Source organism: Haliaeetus leucocephalus, unplaced genomic scaffold (assembly GCF_000737465.1).
Source record: "Haliaeetus leucocephalus isolate CR32 unplaced genomic scaffold, Haliaeetus_leucocephalus-4.0 Scaffold362, whole genome shotgun sequence".
Lineage (NCBI taxonomy): Eukaryota > Metazoa > Chordata > Aves > Accipitriformes > Accipitridae > Haliaeetus > Haliaeetus leucocephalus.
This window is the reverse complement of record NW_010972798.1, coordinates 4,602,295-4,618,069: the sequence shown is the minus strand read 5'-3', so window position 1 is coordinate 4,618,069 and position 15,775 is coordinate 4,602,295. Positions and strand designations below refer to the sequence as shown.

Sequence of the window (15,775 nt, the reverse complement as noted above, 5' to 3'; positions counted from 1 at the left end):
AAATCAGCTATAGTCCAATATAGTCCCTTATTTAGAATCAGAGATTCCAAGTTTAGAAAATTTGGGTTTGGTAAACTATGGCAGTTTTTTCACCTCACAGCACTGAGTTGTGCGGAACTACGACAGCATGGTTAACTCCATTTCATTCTACTGAGTATTTTATTACAAGTTACAGCCTACAATTATTTTTCTAATGCATTCTTGACAACATACAAATATGTTAACTCTGAAAAAGTTTACATGAGACCATTATAATGTCTGCTGCTACTTCTGAAAAGAATTCCTTCCCCTTGAGGAATGGGGCTCAATGAGGGAGAAATTCAGGAAGAATTGTACTGCAGGAGAATTAATACTGGTTCCTAACATTAGTACTCAAAGTAGTACTTTCTGTGTTCATAATTAAAGCAACCTAAGCTTGGGACAAATTAACTTAAGTCAAAACCCCACATGTATTTTCCCCTAAAGACATGTGAGGCTACTGCAGCTGTTTTTACCACACTTTTACACATAAAAGCCCTGTGCATCTATAGCTCAGCAGGACAACCTGGCAGTATTTTTTCTGCTGTAAGGTTTTTTTGTACATTAACATTTTGCCAGAAGAATCTCTAACAGGAGCATCACTGATCTAAGTTTTATATATCTTGCTAAAAGGAAGGACTGTCACCCTTCAGTACAGATGGAATCTACATTACAAAAACGAGCAAACAAGAAGTGACCTTTCATGAGCTCTTCTATCAGAAAGTGTGGAGAACCCTTCCTTGCTAAGAGAACACTCATTTTTACAGATTATCTGTTTACAGATTAGATTAAGTGAATTGATTTTCACTGTCTAGAGATTACTCACAAACATTCTACCAACTCCCCCCAAATATCAATATTTAGCAATTAAGGGGGAGAGAGAGAGATACACCACAGTTAACTGGTAAGGCTTTTTTCTTCTGTTTTGTAAACTACCTGTAAGCATGTTCTCCAAAGAGAAGAATTCCACCTAACATTAACACATATGTCTTGTAAAGCAGGTGAAGACCCACTGTGCAAATCTGTGGGCCAGCCTAGTGGGAAAAAAAATTTTTGTTTACTTTAGGAGACTTATCATTAAGGTTGTCTTTCATTAGCACAAGTACCTACAGTTACTCTTCACACTCGGCAAGAAGGAAATTCTTTTATCTATGATATACCAACTAGCAAGAAAACTAGCAAGCACAGAAGGAAGTAAGAAGCATAAGTGTACTGTGCTGTAATACTGTATTAAATGTATAAAGTATGGGATGCTTATGCAAAGAGGTACACATTCCAGTGACAGAGACAACTGAATAATTTTCCATTGCTATAAACATCAGCTAGTGTTTCAAAATCGATTCAAAAGGATAGACTGAACACTCAATACAATTTTATCAGTCCATACTTGAAACTGAGTTAGTCATTCAGTAAACTACTATGCTTTAATTGAAGTCTGTTAGTTTTTCCAGTCACAAGACAAATCCCATTACATTGCTGTCATAGACAAGACATAGCAATGTTTTATAATAATTTGCAGTATTTTCGGTATGAAAGAGCTGCTCACTAGGATTTATGTCTACATGTGATTTCTTTTCCAGGTAGAAGTTTCCTCTAGACTTTTAGCATTACCTTAAGAGAAAAAAAAAAAAGGTCTTTTACTCATTAAACAATCCAACTATGTTTACAGATTCCAATTTACTGCGAACTCACGTGTAGGTTATATGATTTTCTTTATTCTCTAACAAACCGACAGAAATACCAGCTACAGCTACATCCCCAAATAAGCTTTTTTAAACTTCTGTGGAATCCCCAAAACAAGGCAGGGGGGGAGGGATGGATAAAAAAAATTCTTGGGACAAGAGTAACACTTTTCAGAATGCAAAACATTTCAAACTTCCTAGAGACCAACATGTTTTATTGTCATTTTCAGACACATCAGGCACTCCAAAACTCACCACGAAGAGAACTGGGCAGAGTTGCCTGTCTAATTTTGCTGCTGTCCAAACCTGCTGTGTGGTGACAGTAAGACTGCCCCGGACTAGATATTTTCAGTACTGTCCTTTTGTTCTTCCTGCTTGCCAAGCTGGCATTTTTCCAAAATCCAGGAAGACTAGTACAAAGATGTCTGAAATTGTGCTCTATGAAAACATTATTACACACAGATTTAAACAGTAGAAATATTGCCTTGTTTAGAATAGAAAGCAGGAGACTGTTGTATTGCAGTTATGTCTTCTAAGTATTGCTTTCATCCTTTTTTCACAGAAAAGGCACAAATACGCAGAATTTCTTATCTGATCACAAACAGCAGCTCAAGGGAAACAAACAAACAGAAGGATTTAACACTGTCGAAAACACATCTTAGTGTTTTAGTTTCCTTCTGAAACAGGAAATTTTATTTGTAGTCACCTACTTCTTCCTCCCTGCAAATAACAGTGCTGAGTACCTTTGCCTCATTCTAGACACAGCTAAAAAGCCCCTAACGTTATTGGTAGCATCTGTAGAATTATAGTACAGCAGAAATACAAGATCATTCTTTCCCGTGGATGTAAAATCTCACTGGAAATTAGTGAAAAGAAGTTTCGGTTTAGTTAGATATGAGAACATGGGTTGACTATGTTTTAAAGCTGTTTTCTTTAAAATTATCTTACATGCAGATTGTGTTTGTTTGTTTCAGAATATAGCATTCTTGGATTCTGGTTGTAGTGACTTTCAGATACCATAAATAAAATTAATGGCAAGGTCACCCTGGGGAAAAACAAACAAACAAACAAACTCGCTATAAAGTATTGCCCAAGAGGGTTTTTTTATATATTTTATATATGTATATATATAATGTTACTGAAAAAATACAGGATCAAACAGCTGAAACAAAACCAAGATGAACAGTTTAAAAAGATTTACTATTGCTAGACTCTTCCCCCCCGACACCCAAGAAAACCAAAACACCTTTGTAAATTCTTATTTTCAAATCCCCTTGCTCACCCTCCCCCATCCATGCAGGCATATTGTTTATAGCTTCACTCACTATCTGGGAGCCATGAAAACAGGATCACAAGAAAGAAACATTTGCACATTGCTGGTGACCTCTACAACTCCCACTACGATTGTGCTTTTTCCCTAGGGATCCCATGACATACCAAGAGCAGAATGTCCGTCCTAGAACATTTTCTTCCAGTTAAAGGCAGATTATCCCCCCGCCCCCCCTTTGTTAAACAAAGGAAAGCCTGGAATTAAATCTTCCTTTTTAGTCCAAAATCATTAAGTAATTCCATTTCTAGCTTCACCTCAAACGAAAGGAGTTTGTTACTTATAGAAGACTGGTAGTCATAAAGCACAAAGAATTAGAAAAGCAACGCATCTTCTCTTTAGACTTCACATATCTGCTTACTCATTATTTCAATGATTAGCTTGGCTTGCTATGTAGCAGGATGAGAATTACTCTCCCACTTGGCTTTTTTCTGGTTGGAGCTGTTCCTCCACAGCTAGGTGTGCGCTCTGAAGCTCAGGGAGCGGCACTCAAATTCTTTCACGTTCTTTAAATCAAAAGTCTTGAAGTTCGGCAACAAAATCAGAGCAACATGCCATCTCATACCGATAGAAATAAGGTTTTTCTTTGATTTCGTATTTTTCTTTAATACTCTTTTATATGGGAGGCAAACATTTTTTTAAGTGAACATCAGAAGGACCATGAAGTAAAAGCACACCACAAACAACATTCTGCTCCTTGCTACAAATATTAAGGGCTTCAATGCCAGTTTTCACATGCAGAAGTGTTTTGCTTCTGGAAATTAGCACAAGACAATGTAAACAGAAGATTACTTAAGAATGCCATTCATGAAACTACACTAGATAGGTAACAAAAGCTGAGCTTTGAGTATATCAAAATATAAAACTCCACCTTAAATAATGCTGTTTACTTTTCTTTCCATGTTTCTTCCCATCCTCCCACCTTCCCAGGATATTTGGAACCCAGACAGTAAACAGGATCTTTAAAAACAGGAAGCACTGGCACACAGACAAGGACAAGGACCCGGAGCAGAATGAATCCAGGTGTTCTGCATTCTGGTCTAGTCTGAATCTTCACCCAACATGAGCAGCTGTGTAGCAGAGCCATAACTCCGATACTGGGCCTTTTCCTGGTGCTCATCTCCCCCAGGCATGTCACCTTGGCTTTTAGAAGTAACTCTCTCTGCTGCAGCAAGATAAACCTCCAGTTGCATTGAAAAAGAGGAAATATTTCCTCTCACACTGTCCCTACCTAGAAGGGCAGGGAAAAACTGCAATAAACCACCAGACTCCTCACACCCCTACACTTGCCTTCCTACCACAAGCAACAGTATGAAGAGCGTTCAGCCTACAATGTTCACCCAACCGGCTCCTCTAGATGGAAGGCAGAGAGAGATGTGCGTTCATAAGAAAATTTGACTGAGATTAGGCCCACTCTATTTCTAAATTTACATCCATCTTTACTCAAAAGATCCACCATGTGAGCCCTTCCTTTACTAAGAAGCAGCTGAAAAAGACATCAAACTCAGACTGACTTACAACATATTGTGTACTTCCCATGTAACATTTCTTAGGCAGGAGTTGGACAACTTTAAATTGAGACAAAGTGTTTCTTCCATACTAAATTACTCCAGACCCTGAAAGCAACTAATGTGTGAAAAAAACAGGTTTGGAGTGGCAGTGGATAGCATTATTTTTGCAACTTTGCAGATTTTTAATATTAAGCCATAGAACAGTGAACTGGAAGACAGAAATTTCTGTTTGCAATCCAAGTGTAAATTAGCTTTCAATTTATTCTATCTTAACTGACTTCTGCAGCCAAACAGCATTTTTAGAAGTATGAGTTTAGTCTGCATGGACTTACTGAATTCCATTAGCAAAAATCATTATCTTTTATTTACTGGCAAACAGAGGATGGGATGCAACTTCACTTTTGATAGAGCATTTGTAAGGAACCAAATGCCTCAGCAAAAGCCATGGAAGTAGGGTTGGTTTTCTCTTTGTTTAAGCTCCTGAACTGAAAAAACAAAACAACACATTCTCCATTGAGGTATTTCTTAACCCCCTTTTTAAAACCATTTGTTGAGAGAAGGAAGTTTGTGGCAGAGTTAACACAAAGGCACAGCCACCATAATGAAAAATTTCAATTCTGCAGCTAAACACTCTTGCCCTATAAACAGCTGAAATTAATATAATTCTTAAATTGTTCCACGTGTCTTTGTATAGGACAAGATAGCAGGCAAACAAATCCAGTTCCTTGCAAACCCTGCCCTGTAGAAGTAGTTGCCTACTTCTACATAAGCTATAATCACAACAGCAAAATACCATGGCATTTCAAGAGTCAGTTAGAAATAATGAAGTACTTACTCCCCAGTAGACTTGTTTGTGATACAGTTAATGGTGATTAACTAAATATTTATTTAGCAGTAGGTGATAACCCTGCTGAAAGGTAAGCACCAACAGTTTTCCATAAAATATTATCAACAGACCTTTATTTACTCCAGCAGCAGACCAAGACCATCCTGCCTAACCCACACACCAAGTCTGCGAGTGGCACAGTGGGACACCATTCAGCTGCAAAGCACTTGGCACTACTACATGCTCCCATCAGGCTTCATCTCCCCAAACATCACAGATCCCTCAGGTGTACTGGACCTAAGCGCATCAGAAAACTGGGCCTTCTGTGTGAAACAATACTGTTGACTGAATTACTGATTTTGTAAGCGTATTTGACTGCTTTATAGAAGTTACAAAGAAACTGAAGTTTCTCCAAAACCTTAAGGAGTATAGGTTTCTTCTTGTTCTAGCTGTTGACTCTGGTTGGATAGGACTTTTCTCTGCATTTACAGGTTGAATGCCAAAGCAACAATCATGACTCTTGAGACACTAACATATTTGCATTTGTGTTCCAAGAAGTGCAAACGAACATGATTCATTGTGACTGTGTATGTCATTAGGTCCTGCATGCTTCAGCCTGAAGTATAAAAACAGCCACGGTAAACTGTGACAAATGGTTCTTCAGCATGTTTAATCAAATGATAAACATTTCTGTACATATCTGTTAGAAGCATCTGCTTTGCAAACCCTATGTTGTGCAAACACGAAAACATGATTTCAAGTAGAGGGCTACTGACACATTAAATTTGTTGTTAGTGCATCTCTTTTCCCTATACTTCAAGCTGTTACCCAAATTGTTTCTCTTACGAGGTCAGGGTACCAGCAATTTGTGTCTACTACATCTGAAAGAAATGGCTAATATTTGTCTAAACACATAATATTTGCAATTAACATGAACTTTACACAGAAGAAAGTGACATAAGCTCATAGGTATTTAAACAGTGAATTCCAGCAACATCTCCTCAATAGTTTAAAGATTTCTCAACCTCCCAACTTGGAACGTCACTTTCATATCCAGATTGAACCCTTTGAGACAAAGGCACATGCTGCCTGCTACTACGATCAGAGCTCTGTAAAAGGACACGTTAAAAAGACAGACCTTCATTTTAAAAAAGCCAAAAAGACACTGGCAGTAGTCAGCCACTGCTATTAAGAGAACTTTACACATCTGCAGAAACAAGGAAGTATTTTTAATACATGGTTCTTTGGAAACATGCCATTTATGTTTTTGTAGGTGTGTATATTCAAAAAGACTGAAAGCAGTTTTCAGCCTGGTAAAGTTTAACCCTGGGATAGAACAGAAGACCACAAAGGCTTAAGTGTTTTGGATTTAATTTCAACCCATAAAAAAACCAATTAGGGAAGGGTTACTATATTGCAAATCATCTTTTTTTGTTGTTTAAATAAATAACCTGCCCACATACGAGGGCAGCAAGAGATTATAAGCTGTAATAATAGTTACACTTCTCATATCACCTTGAAGCTGCTTGTGATACTATCCTATCTGCTGATGTACAATGAAAGGTTTGGAAAACAGGTGATGAAGGAAGAGTTGAAGAGCTGGATTGCAAAGTACTTTCACAACACATTTAAGAAGTTTCCACAGTCAGGAATAGGTTTTGCTATCCTTTTCTTCATGTATCAACTGTGCCATTTTGTTTCTTGTTGGCTTTCATTTTCATCCTTTATCTCTTGGTGGTAGTTATGCCATCTTCCCCCACACCTCAAAACATTCCAAGTTGGAGTTATCTAAGATCAAGAGAGTGCTGCTAAACAGTAATAACAACATTAGTGCTTTACCCTCTGTTTCAGAGCAAGTTGAAGATGAAGACAAGTTATTAGAATTTTACTAACCACAACCTTGGCAAGCAGTTAAACATGAGAAAAAACAGTTAAACTTTACCTTCTCAATTCAAATGTTAAAATCCGTTTTAAGCGTTTTCTTTTAGCTAGCGACCACTTATCAAAAGTTTCACGTAACTGGTTAAGTTTATTACCTACAATGACAGCATTTCAATTTCACATATTACTTACTACTTCACACCAAAACACAAACATAATTTATTATAAATCAATCTTTGTAACAAACTTGCTAGACTAAAAGAGGCACTCACAGGAACCCTATTTGGACACATCCTCAATTATACACCACAATCAAGACTATTCAAGATGTCTGGATGTTGCTTAAAAATTAGCTCTTTCACTTCGACACTAGAGGTTTTCTTGGTACAAGTGCTCTTCTGCAGTACTTAACGTCAAAACTGAAGGAGATTTCAGAGGCGACAGCAGGAAATTGCAAGAAGATAAAATACAATATATTAATCACCAGTGGAGACTGCCTTGATAAACTGGTAAGTGGAACTGGTTGTTCAACATCCACATAAACTTTTCAGCAAGCAGAAGAGCAATTTTCAGTTTTATTAGTATCACTTCCTCTTTTATAACCCAGCCACAACATTTGCGGATTATTCTGTTAAGAGCTGGGAACATAAATACAAAAAATGAAGAATAACTGGTATGTTTTATAATCTAAACAGTTTAATGACCACAAGAAGCATATTTTAGAGTACTTGGCATGGAAGTTTTACTTCCCTTTTCCCAAAGGGAACCAGCTCTATCTAGAAACTTCTCCTCATGTTAGCACTATTAACTTTAATCTTTTAAACTATGCCTGTAGTCAAGAGTCAAGTTAGTGTTTTCCAGCCTTAACAAAAAGTAACTTAATGGCACAGGCACCGAAATTGGATAATAACATATCTCATCACACAAAGCACACTTGTTGAGTTTTAAAAAGAAACAATTCATGTCTACTCTGCTTGCTTGGTAAACCAGTCTTCACTCTCTGCTTATTCTTACCTCTTTTGTGCTTGTATTTTCAAGTGTTCAGTGTTTGGTTTGCCTACATCTTTGCAGAGATCCATCTCCTCGCTTTTCCAGCAAGTCAGATGTCAAAGTCCCAAGGCACAGAAAATTTTGTTCCATATATTCAAATCACAGAACAGGCAGGTATTTCTACTTATGGTTGATTAGTCTCAGATGAAATGCTGAATCTTGAATATTTTCTTTTCAGTAACATTCAAGGTTTCTTGCATTTTGAGGATGTTCAAAAACTTGTTTCTTTGTTGACTGCTAATAGCTAAAAGAAGGAATAAGGTTGCAACAAGGAGTAATTTTTTGCTCACAGATTTAGTGTCCTCTGCAGGGATCCACAGCTAAACAGCTGATAGTTCAAGACACTTTTCCAACACAGTAAATGCAATCTCAGCAGAAAATCCATGCTTCTGGAAGGACCGTGACCCAAGTTAACAGCAAGAGTTAAAAATCAGGCACAGACTTGGAAGGAATTAGGCAAGAGTCATTCATCACCATTAACTGCCACATTAAGTATTGGCAAAAGACTGACTAATTAGTATGGAAGTAACAAAAACAGTTAAGTCTCAACGACAGATAAGTTTTTTGACATGCTGTACAATCTAGGAGGCAACCTTCCAGTTTTCTTTCTTTTCTGTTTGGACTTTGAGAGAAAACACCCAAGGGATGTTTCTCTACATTTCTTTGCCTTAGAAGAGAGTCATAATGTACAGCCAATAATGTGACTCAGCTGTCTCAAAATTTCAGGAAACTTTACAGTAAGTCTTAGTCAATTCAGTAAGTCTCCTGAATTTGACAAACATGCTTTGTGGTTCACAATCCTCAAAAGCTACATTTGCAAGCATTTCTTTAATCGGAAGCTGTAAGCAAAACCGCCAAAGTTTTCCTACGTAAAAATCCATTAATATAAATTAATCTAAGGAAATGTGTTAATGGATAGACAAAAAAACAAAAACCCAAACAATGTCTTTGAGGTATATCTAACCTCCCACTGGCAAAAAGCAATGGGGCATGAAACAAGAGATCGCTGAACCTCAAGTTCTAAGTTTGACCCAACTGTTCTTATTAAACTAGACTGAAGTAGTCATTTACTTCTATTGCTGCAAGTTAGCAACATGCCAGAGAGGTGAAGGCTTCCACGGTACTCCACCATTCTCTCCCCTTCAATTTCACAAAGGTAAGCCGGTTTCTTTGAATTTTATTTTTACATTTCTAGAGTTCAGGTATTTGAGCACAGTTTTTCAAAAAACGACTATAAGCATTCCCGGCAAGTGTACTTAGCAGGCATAATTCACCAAAGTGCTTTTATTCCCTGCTTTACTGGCTTTAAGAAAAGAATGCTCTTAATACAGAGCAAGCGATGATGTCCACTGTCCCTCACATTTGTTTCAAATACACAGGCTTCTTAGACTGCCTTTCACAAAATCTGCATCCACAATTAACTAGAAAAATACTTTTTTTAGAATTGAAGTGTAAATGCATGCTATATAAAATAAAACAACACACTGGCTGCAAAACCATTAAGTACTGCTTTGACTGAGAAGACAAGATCCAGAATTACATAAACTGTACTCAGTCTGCTGTATTTCCATTTGACCACAAGTTAACTTATAGAATTTATGAAAATGCCTTTTTTTTTTTAAAGCAGTTTAATTCCCTCTACCCTCCAGTTGGGCTTGGTTTTGTGTTGGGTTTTTTTTGTTTGGTTGGGTTGGGGTTTTTTTAAAGTTAATACTATAGCAGTGCTGCAGGAAAAAACAAACAGTTATACTTCAGAGTATTATTTCTGGTTCATTTAACACTCCATTAACCATTCAGAAGTAGATTTATAGAATGAATTCGGTTGGAAGGAACCTCTGGAGATTATCTGGACCAACCCTGTACTCAAAACAATTCACATATGTTTGGTGTCCAAAGAAGTATCAAGAGAAATCTATTTTCTCTCTCCACTGCTCACATTTGGATTAGGATACTACAAAGAGAGACTTGCAACAGAACGCTTTGCCATGACACATTCAACTTAAAAAGCAAAAGAAAATTCCCATCCAGTTTTAGCATAAATATTTTTGTGGCCTCTTCTAGCCATAGCTACAATTTCAGACAGGCATCATCACTTGGAGCAGCTGGATGTCTGGCTTTTTAAAAGGATGAGACAAAGCTCCCACAAGCATGGAATGCAATGCAATGCACGAAAAGCTGCAAAACCCCCAACAAACCCTACCTTAGCTTACGCTACAAGGCACAAGGCTGTTTCTTCAGTTTGCCAAAGTGCAAACTCTTATTCTTTCCCTAATGGTCTCCCTCCAACTCAATCATGGACACAAAAAATGCACATATGGCCCGTTTTTCCTCAATGGGAGATTTACTAGATCTCACCCACTTTTCAGTAAGTAGCAAGATGAAACTTAAGTTTTATAATGGTATTTTAAGACTAAACTGGAAAGACTAATTTTGCAGTATTATTCCCACTCCAGTTATAAAAATCAGTTTCCTCATTAGTATCAAAGTTTAAAAAATAGTCTTAGCTTCCCCTCACCCAAATACAACATTTTTCAAATGTACTTTTAACTACAACCTTTGTTAACCTTCACTAATGTACTCAACTAGGCAAAGCAAACCTACATATGCTACCCATCTACGAGATGCTAGTGTTTTTTGCATGATTTGGAATTAATGTATCATCATCCCAATTTCCTTTCCCCCAAAATAGGCAAGAAAAGCAATAGCAACAATCTTCTATTTGGAAGCAACTGATATTTGCAAGGTGTTCAGATATCCAAGTATTCCTGGTACCCAGAGAACCTGCACCAAAAGCCTAGAAGGCTACATAATGAATTGACTTTTTATGTACAAAATTTTTTAAGACGGCAGTTCTTGCAGACTAAGTGTCAGACTTAGGCTTGTTGTCTAGCCGTTTATAGGTAACTTTAATTTCTTTTCGAGTTAAAACTACAATAAACATCAAGGTTGTTCAAAATTGTATTACAGGTGGCCAAGCCATTGAAAACGCACACTACACATTTGAATCCGAGGAACAACCGTGATCAGGCAGTCCATTCTCTATGCAATTGTGTTGGTTTTGGCTGGGATCAAGTTAATTTCTTCATAGTAGCCAGTACAGGTCTATGTTTTGGATTTGTGCTAGAAACAAGTGTTGATAATAGAGATGTTTTTGTTACTGCTGAGCAGTGCTTACACAGAGCCAATGCCTTTTCTGCTTCTCACCCCACCCCACCAGCAAGCAGGCTGGGGGTGCACAAGAAGTTGGGAGGGGACACAGCTGGGACAGCTGACCCCAACTGACCAAAGGGATATTCCAGACATCATATGACGTCATGCTCAGCATATAAAACTGGGGGAAGGAGGAGGAAGGGGTGGACATTCGTAGCAATGGCATTGTCTTCCCAAGTAAGCATTTGCTGGCTGGGGTTAAACCGCAACAGTGATAACACCTTTTAAAGGTGCGATCATCTTCCAATAACTGGAAGCCTCTTATGACATACTCGGTCTTGTGAGATAGCATGATGGTAAAGCGCGAGAAACCCTTGCTTGTTGTAGAAATTCCTATTCTAAAGCTTCCAGAAACTTTTTAAAAGTGAGTTATCCAGGAAGACAGATCCCCCATTTGCTTCCAGAAAGCAGGAAGAGCCCGATTGTCAGAGAAACAGTTAATTAAGTACTGAACTACTTTATGACTTCCAATAAAGCACAATTGCTTTGTAAACAGCTCAGCTACACCACCTTTCCCAAGTAATACTCCAGAAAAAAAACCAACCCACCCTGTGCCATTATTCACGCAAGTAAATTGCAACAAGTAGTAAAAAAAAATTTGCCATTAACACAGAACGACAATTTGAAGCAGCCAAACAACTAAAACACCTTAGCATGGATTTGTAGGCTGGGCTTAGTGTGCTTTGAAAAAACACGAAACACTGTCTCCAGGTTACTAAGAAAGGCATCAGCTTAACATCTATGAAATGCAGGGCATCTGCTCCAGTCAAATTTCAACTGCAGCTCTGAATTTGCTGTATTTATTGTCTTAACAAAAAAGCAGAATATTTTAATTGATCACATAAGGAATGGTGTGGTTTCATAAATTCCTCTGTAAACACTATGAGCTTGGTTGATGCGTGGTTTGTCTACGTGATGTCGTTGGCTAAAATATGCTTCCAAATAACTAACCACTCTGGAAAAGTTTGCCAATGTTATTGTTTGAGAATAAAGTTACTTATTGTGAAACTTCAATTTCACAGGGTGCTTTATTTCAGAACAGCTTATCCAGTCAGTTCCCCACAGTAGACAAAACCATTAAATCCCATCGTCCTGAGTACTGGAACATTCCTAGGAACTAATGATGTTTACACACAACAAGAGGGGGTCTTTATTACACTGCATTACAGAATTGCAGCATGGAAGCAACAAGTATGAGAACATCTCTGTAAATTAATTGTGAGGTGGGAGAAATTAAAGAACGGTTCAGATCATGATGGGAAAGTTTCTAACTTTATCCAACGTGATGAATTTGAAAACCTGCTATAGCTCAAAACAGGGATGTGAGGATGCAAGTAACTAACAGAACAGAGTCCAGATTTCTTCCATTAAGTACAACAAAATCCAAATTCAGAATCCAGTTACCGCTCCTTTACAACTTTGCTGCAGAATGCTCGTAACTGCAGAATTAACTCAAGCAAAGCTTTGTAGTCCATACCGACTACCTTTAAACATATACCTTCCTTGTGCTTGTTCTGAACATGCATTGTTTATAAAATAACCTCTATTCAATCACATTTTTAAAGTCCACAAGAAAAGAGTTACAGAGAAGAAAAAATTTACAGGGACATACTAGTAACAGCAACAGAAATAATAGGTCTGACATTTTAGTAACTTCAGGAGTGCTGAAAACAGCAACACAAGCCCCAAAGAAAAACAAACCTGCAGTTTTTATTAGTTTGGTCAAAGTTGTGTTAACATTGTCTACTAGGAAACACACAAGTACCGGTAAGAAACAGCAGTTTCTTATTTAACATCAATAAAACCCGATCTCTAGAGAGTATAAAATACTAAGTTGCTACAGGTAGCACACATGTGACACTGCTACCGTAAGTGGACTGCAGCTGGAAACAGGAGATTGCATGCCGCCAATTCATACACACACCCACTCGGAAGAGGCTCTGCTCCCAGTATCATTAACTAACCCAACCGTGAGCCCGCATACGCTCCATCACGACAACCGCTGAAACACATTTACAGAAAACAGCTGTATTTCGGAGGTGGGGGGAGCCGCACCCGAAAGCGACAAGCCGCTACGGTTTTTTTTTTTCCTCTCCCAGGTCACGTCCGTACAAGGGGAGCCCCACAAATCGCGATTTGTCGGAGCAACGCCTTGGAGCTTTCCCGGCCGAGGGAAGCCCCGCCGCAGGAGGACGCAGCCGCGCTCCGACCCGCCGAGGGTCGTGCCTCCCCCTCCGCCCGCCGAAGACGAGCAAGACGCCCCACAGCCTACAGAAAGCGGCGCTCCCCTCCGCCACCGCCCGGCCAGAGTGCCGGCAAGCCCCCGACCACCGCCGGACATCCCAGGGAACGCCGCCGTGCCCGGGGGGGGAGACCCAGGCGACCCCCAGCAGCGACCCCCGCCTCACTCACCTCACAGGCGCGGCCTCCCCGCCGGCCCGCAGCCGCCGCCGCCCCGACGGGCAGGGCAGGGCTGGGCCGGGCAGCGTCCCGCAGCCACTCGCAACTCCTTGAGTCACCTCACAGCCGCCGCCACCACCGCACCCTTCAGGCGGGTAACTGTCCCAGCCCCCGCTCCGCTTCGCTCCGGGCGCTGCGCGGAAGCGGGGCCGGACAGTCGCCGCGCCGCTCCCACAGAGCCGCCTCCCGCACGGGCAATAACAGGAAGGGAGCGGGGCCCTGACCCCGGATGGGGATGGTACCGCCCGCCGGAAGTGGAACCGCGCGGGGGAGGGAGGGGGGGGAGCGAGTGGGGGTGGGAAGAGGAGGGGAAGGCGGCGGCGGGCAGCGCGCCTGCGCCGCACGAGGAAGGGCCGGGGTCGCGCGCCGTGCGCCAAGGGGAGGGGGCGCGGCGCGGCGTGACGTCACGGCGCGGGAAGGAGGACGCCCCGCCCCCGCTCCCTCAGAGCCGCCGCTCCGGTGGCACCGCACGGCGCAACCTTCGTTGTCAAAAAAAACCTCACCCCGGCAGAGAAAAACCCGGGTTTGGCCGAGTCCCTGTCCCCCACCCGATTAAAACTTTTCCTTAAAAACCCGCTGGGCTCGGGTCACCGCGCGCGGTTCTGGCGTTGGGTCGAGAGGGAGCGGCCCACGAGGGAGAACGCTTTCGGGGCCCGCTGCCCGGCGTCGCGGGGTCTGGCGGGAGAGCGCTGGGCCGGCGGGACACGAGGAGCGAGGGAGGGTCTCGGGCTGAGGCCGTGACGGGAGGGAGGGAGGGAGGCGGCTGGGACAACACGGGTCATTAATCGCTCGGGCATCTTGGTTAATCGCCGTTTATTCCAGGGATATTTATCCTCTGCCCCGGAGAGACGCGCGTGAGCGAGCGTCGGAGCCGGGCGTCGAACGCGGCCAGGGCGAATTCTCTTCCTCGAGTCGGGGTCCGCCACGGGACCCGACTCGCAGCCGGGGCCGGGTCGAGGTGACTCCGGCCATCGTCCGGAGCGCCGGCCTCGCAGGTTGCGGCAAAAACGTTCCCCCCAGCGAATGTGCAGCAGCGGCAGTTGCTCTCCCCAGACCTGGCTGCGCGTCGCCGCGGTTCGTGATTCCGACCTGGAGTGACGCATCTGAGAAATGGGGATTTATTTTTTAAGAACCAGTAACAACGAGCGGGGCTAACTGATGGGACCCCCAGGTGGGTTGGCTGACGGCTACCATAAACTCTCAGTGACGGTTTTAGCTTGTAGCAACTTCTCGGCACTTCCCTGTTCCAACGAAATGGGAGAAAAACGAACAAAAATGGCGTATGCTTTGAAAGAGGGTGGCCCAAGCGTAAGGGCGAGGCCTGCCCTGCTGTCCTCGGCAGCTCGAGGGGCGGATGAGCTCGCTTCGGGTACGAACAGTGTGAATAAGCTGAAGATGTTTATATGTGCAAACCCAGGTTAATGGCCATTTCTGCTGTCCGAAGCAGAAGGTACCAGAGGAAAAAAAAACAAAAACAAAGGGATTAAACGATCTTGTGCCAAACCGCGACCCGGGGATTTGAGCGAGCGGCTGAACACCGTTTGGAGCGACTTTCCCACCGCCCCTGAGCCCGTATTGCCAAAAAAGCCAGTTTCCACCACGGCGCCTTCCTGCGAGGTTCTCGTTTCCACAGCAGCCGGATCCGAAGGACCGGCGGAAAAGAAACGGGAGCTGCCGGCGGTGGGAGGGGGCCCCACGGAAGCCAAAACACCCCCCCCGCCGCAAGTGCGATTAAGCTGGGCAGCAATCTTCCAGGCTCTCCCCGGAGGAATAAACCCACCCGGTAGCGCTGGGGAGCCGGTACCGGGAT

At 41.8% G+C, this 15,775-nt stretch overlaps 1 protein-coding gene across 6 annotated transcripts in view; it reads right to left on the bottom strand.

The window, feature by feature from the left end:
• PIK3CA (phosphatidylinositol-4,5-bisphosphate 3-kinase, catalytic subunit alpha) overlaps window positions 1-14,167 on the bottom strand; it is a 44,014-nt gene extending 29,847 nt beyond the window's left edge. For 4 of the 6 annotated variants that reach the window (XR_774692.1, XR_774693.1, XM_010572917.1 and 1 more), the window contains exons 1-2: window positions 13,918-13,971; window positions 8,260-8,539 (exon numbers count right to left, since the gene is read on the bottom strand). The gene's annotated coding sequence lies outside the window, so the exon portion shown is untranslated. Of the gene's footprint in view, window positions 1-1,955; window positions 2,206-8,259; window positions 8,540-13,917 lie in introns of those variants that run through there. The other 2 variants (XM_010572920.1, XM_010572918.1) reach the window with 2 other exon arrangements.
• Window positions 14,168-15,775: the final 1,608 nt, after the last annotated feature.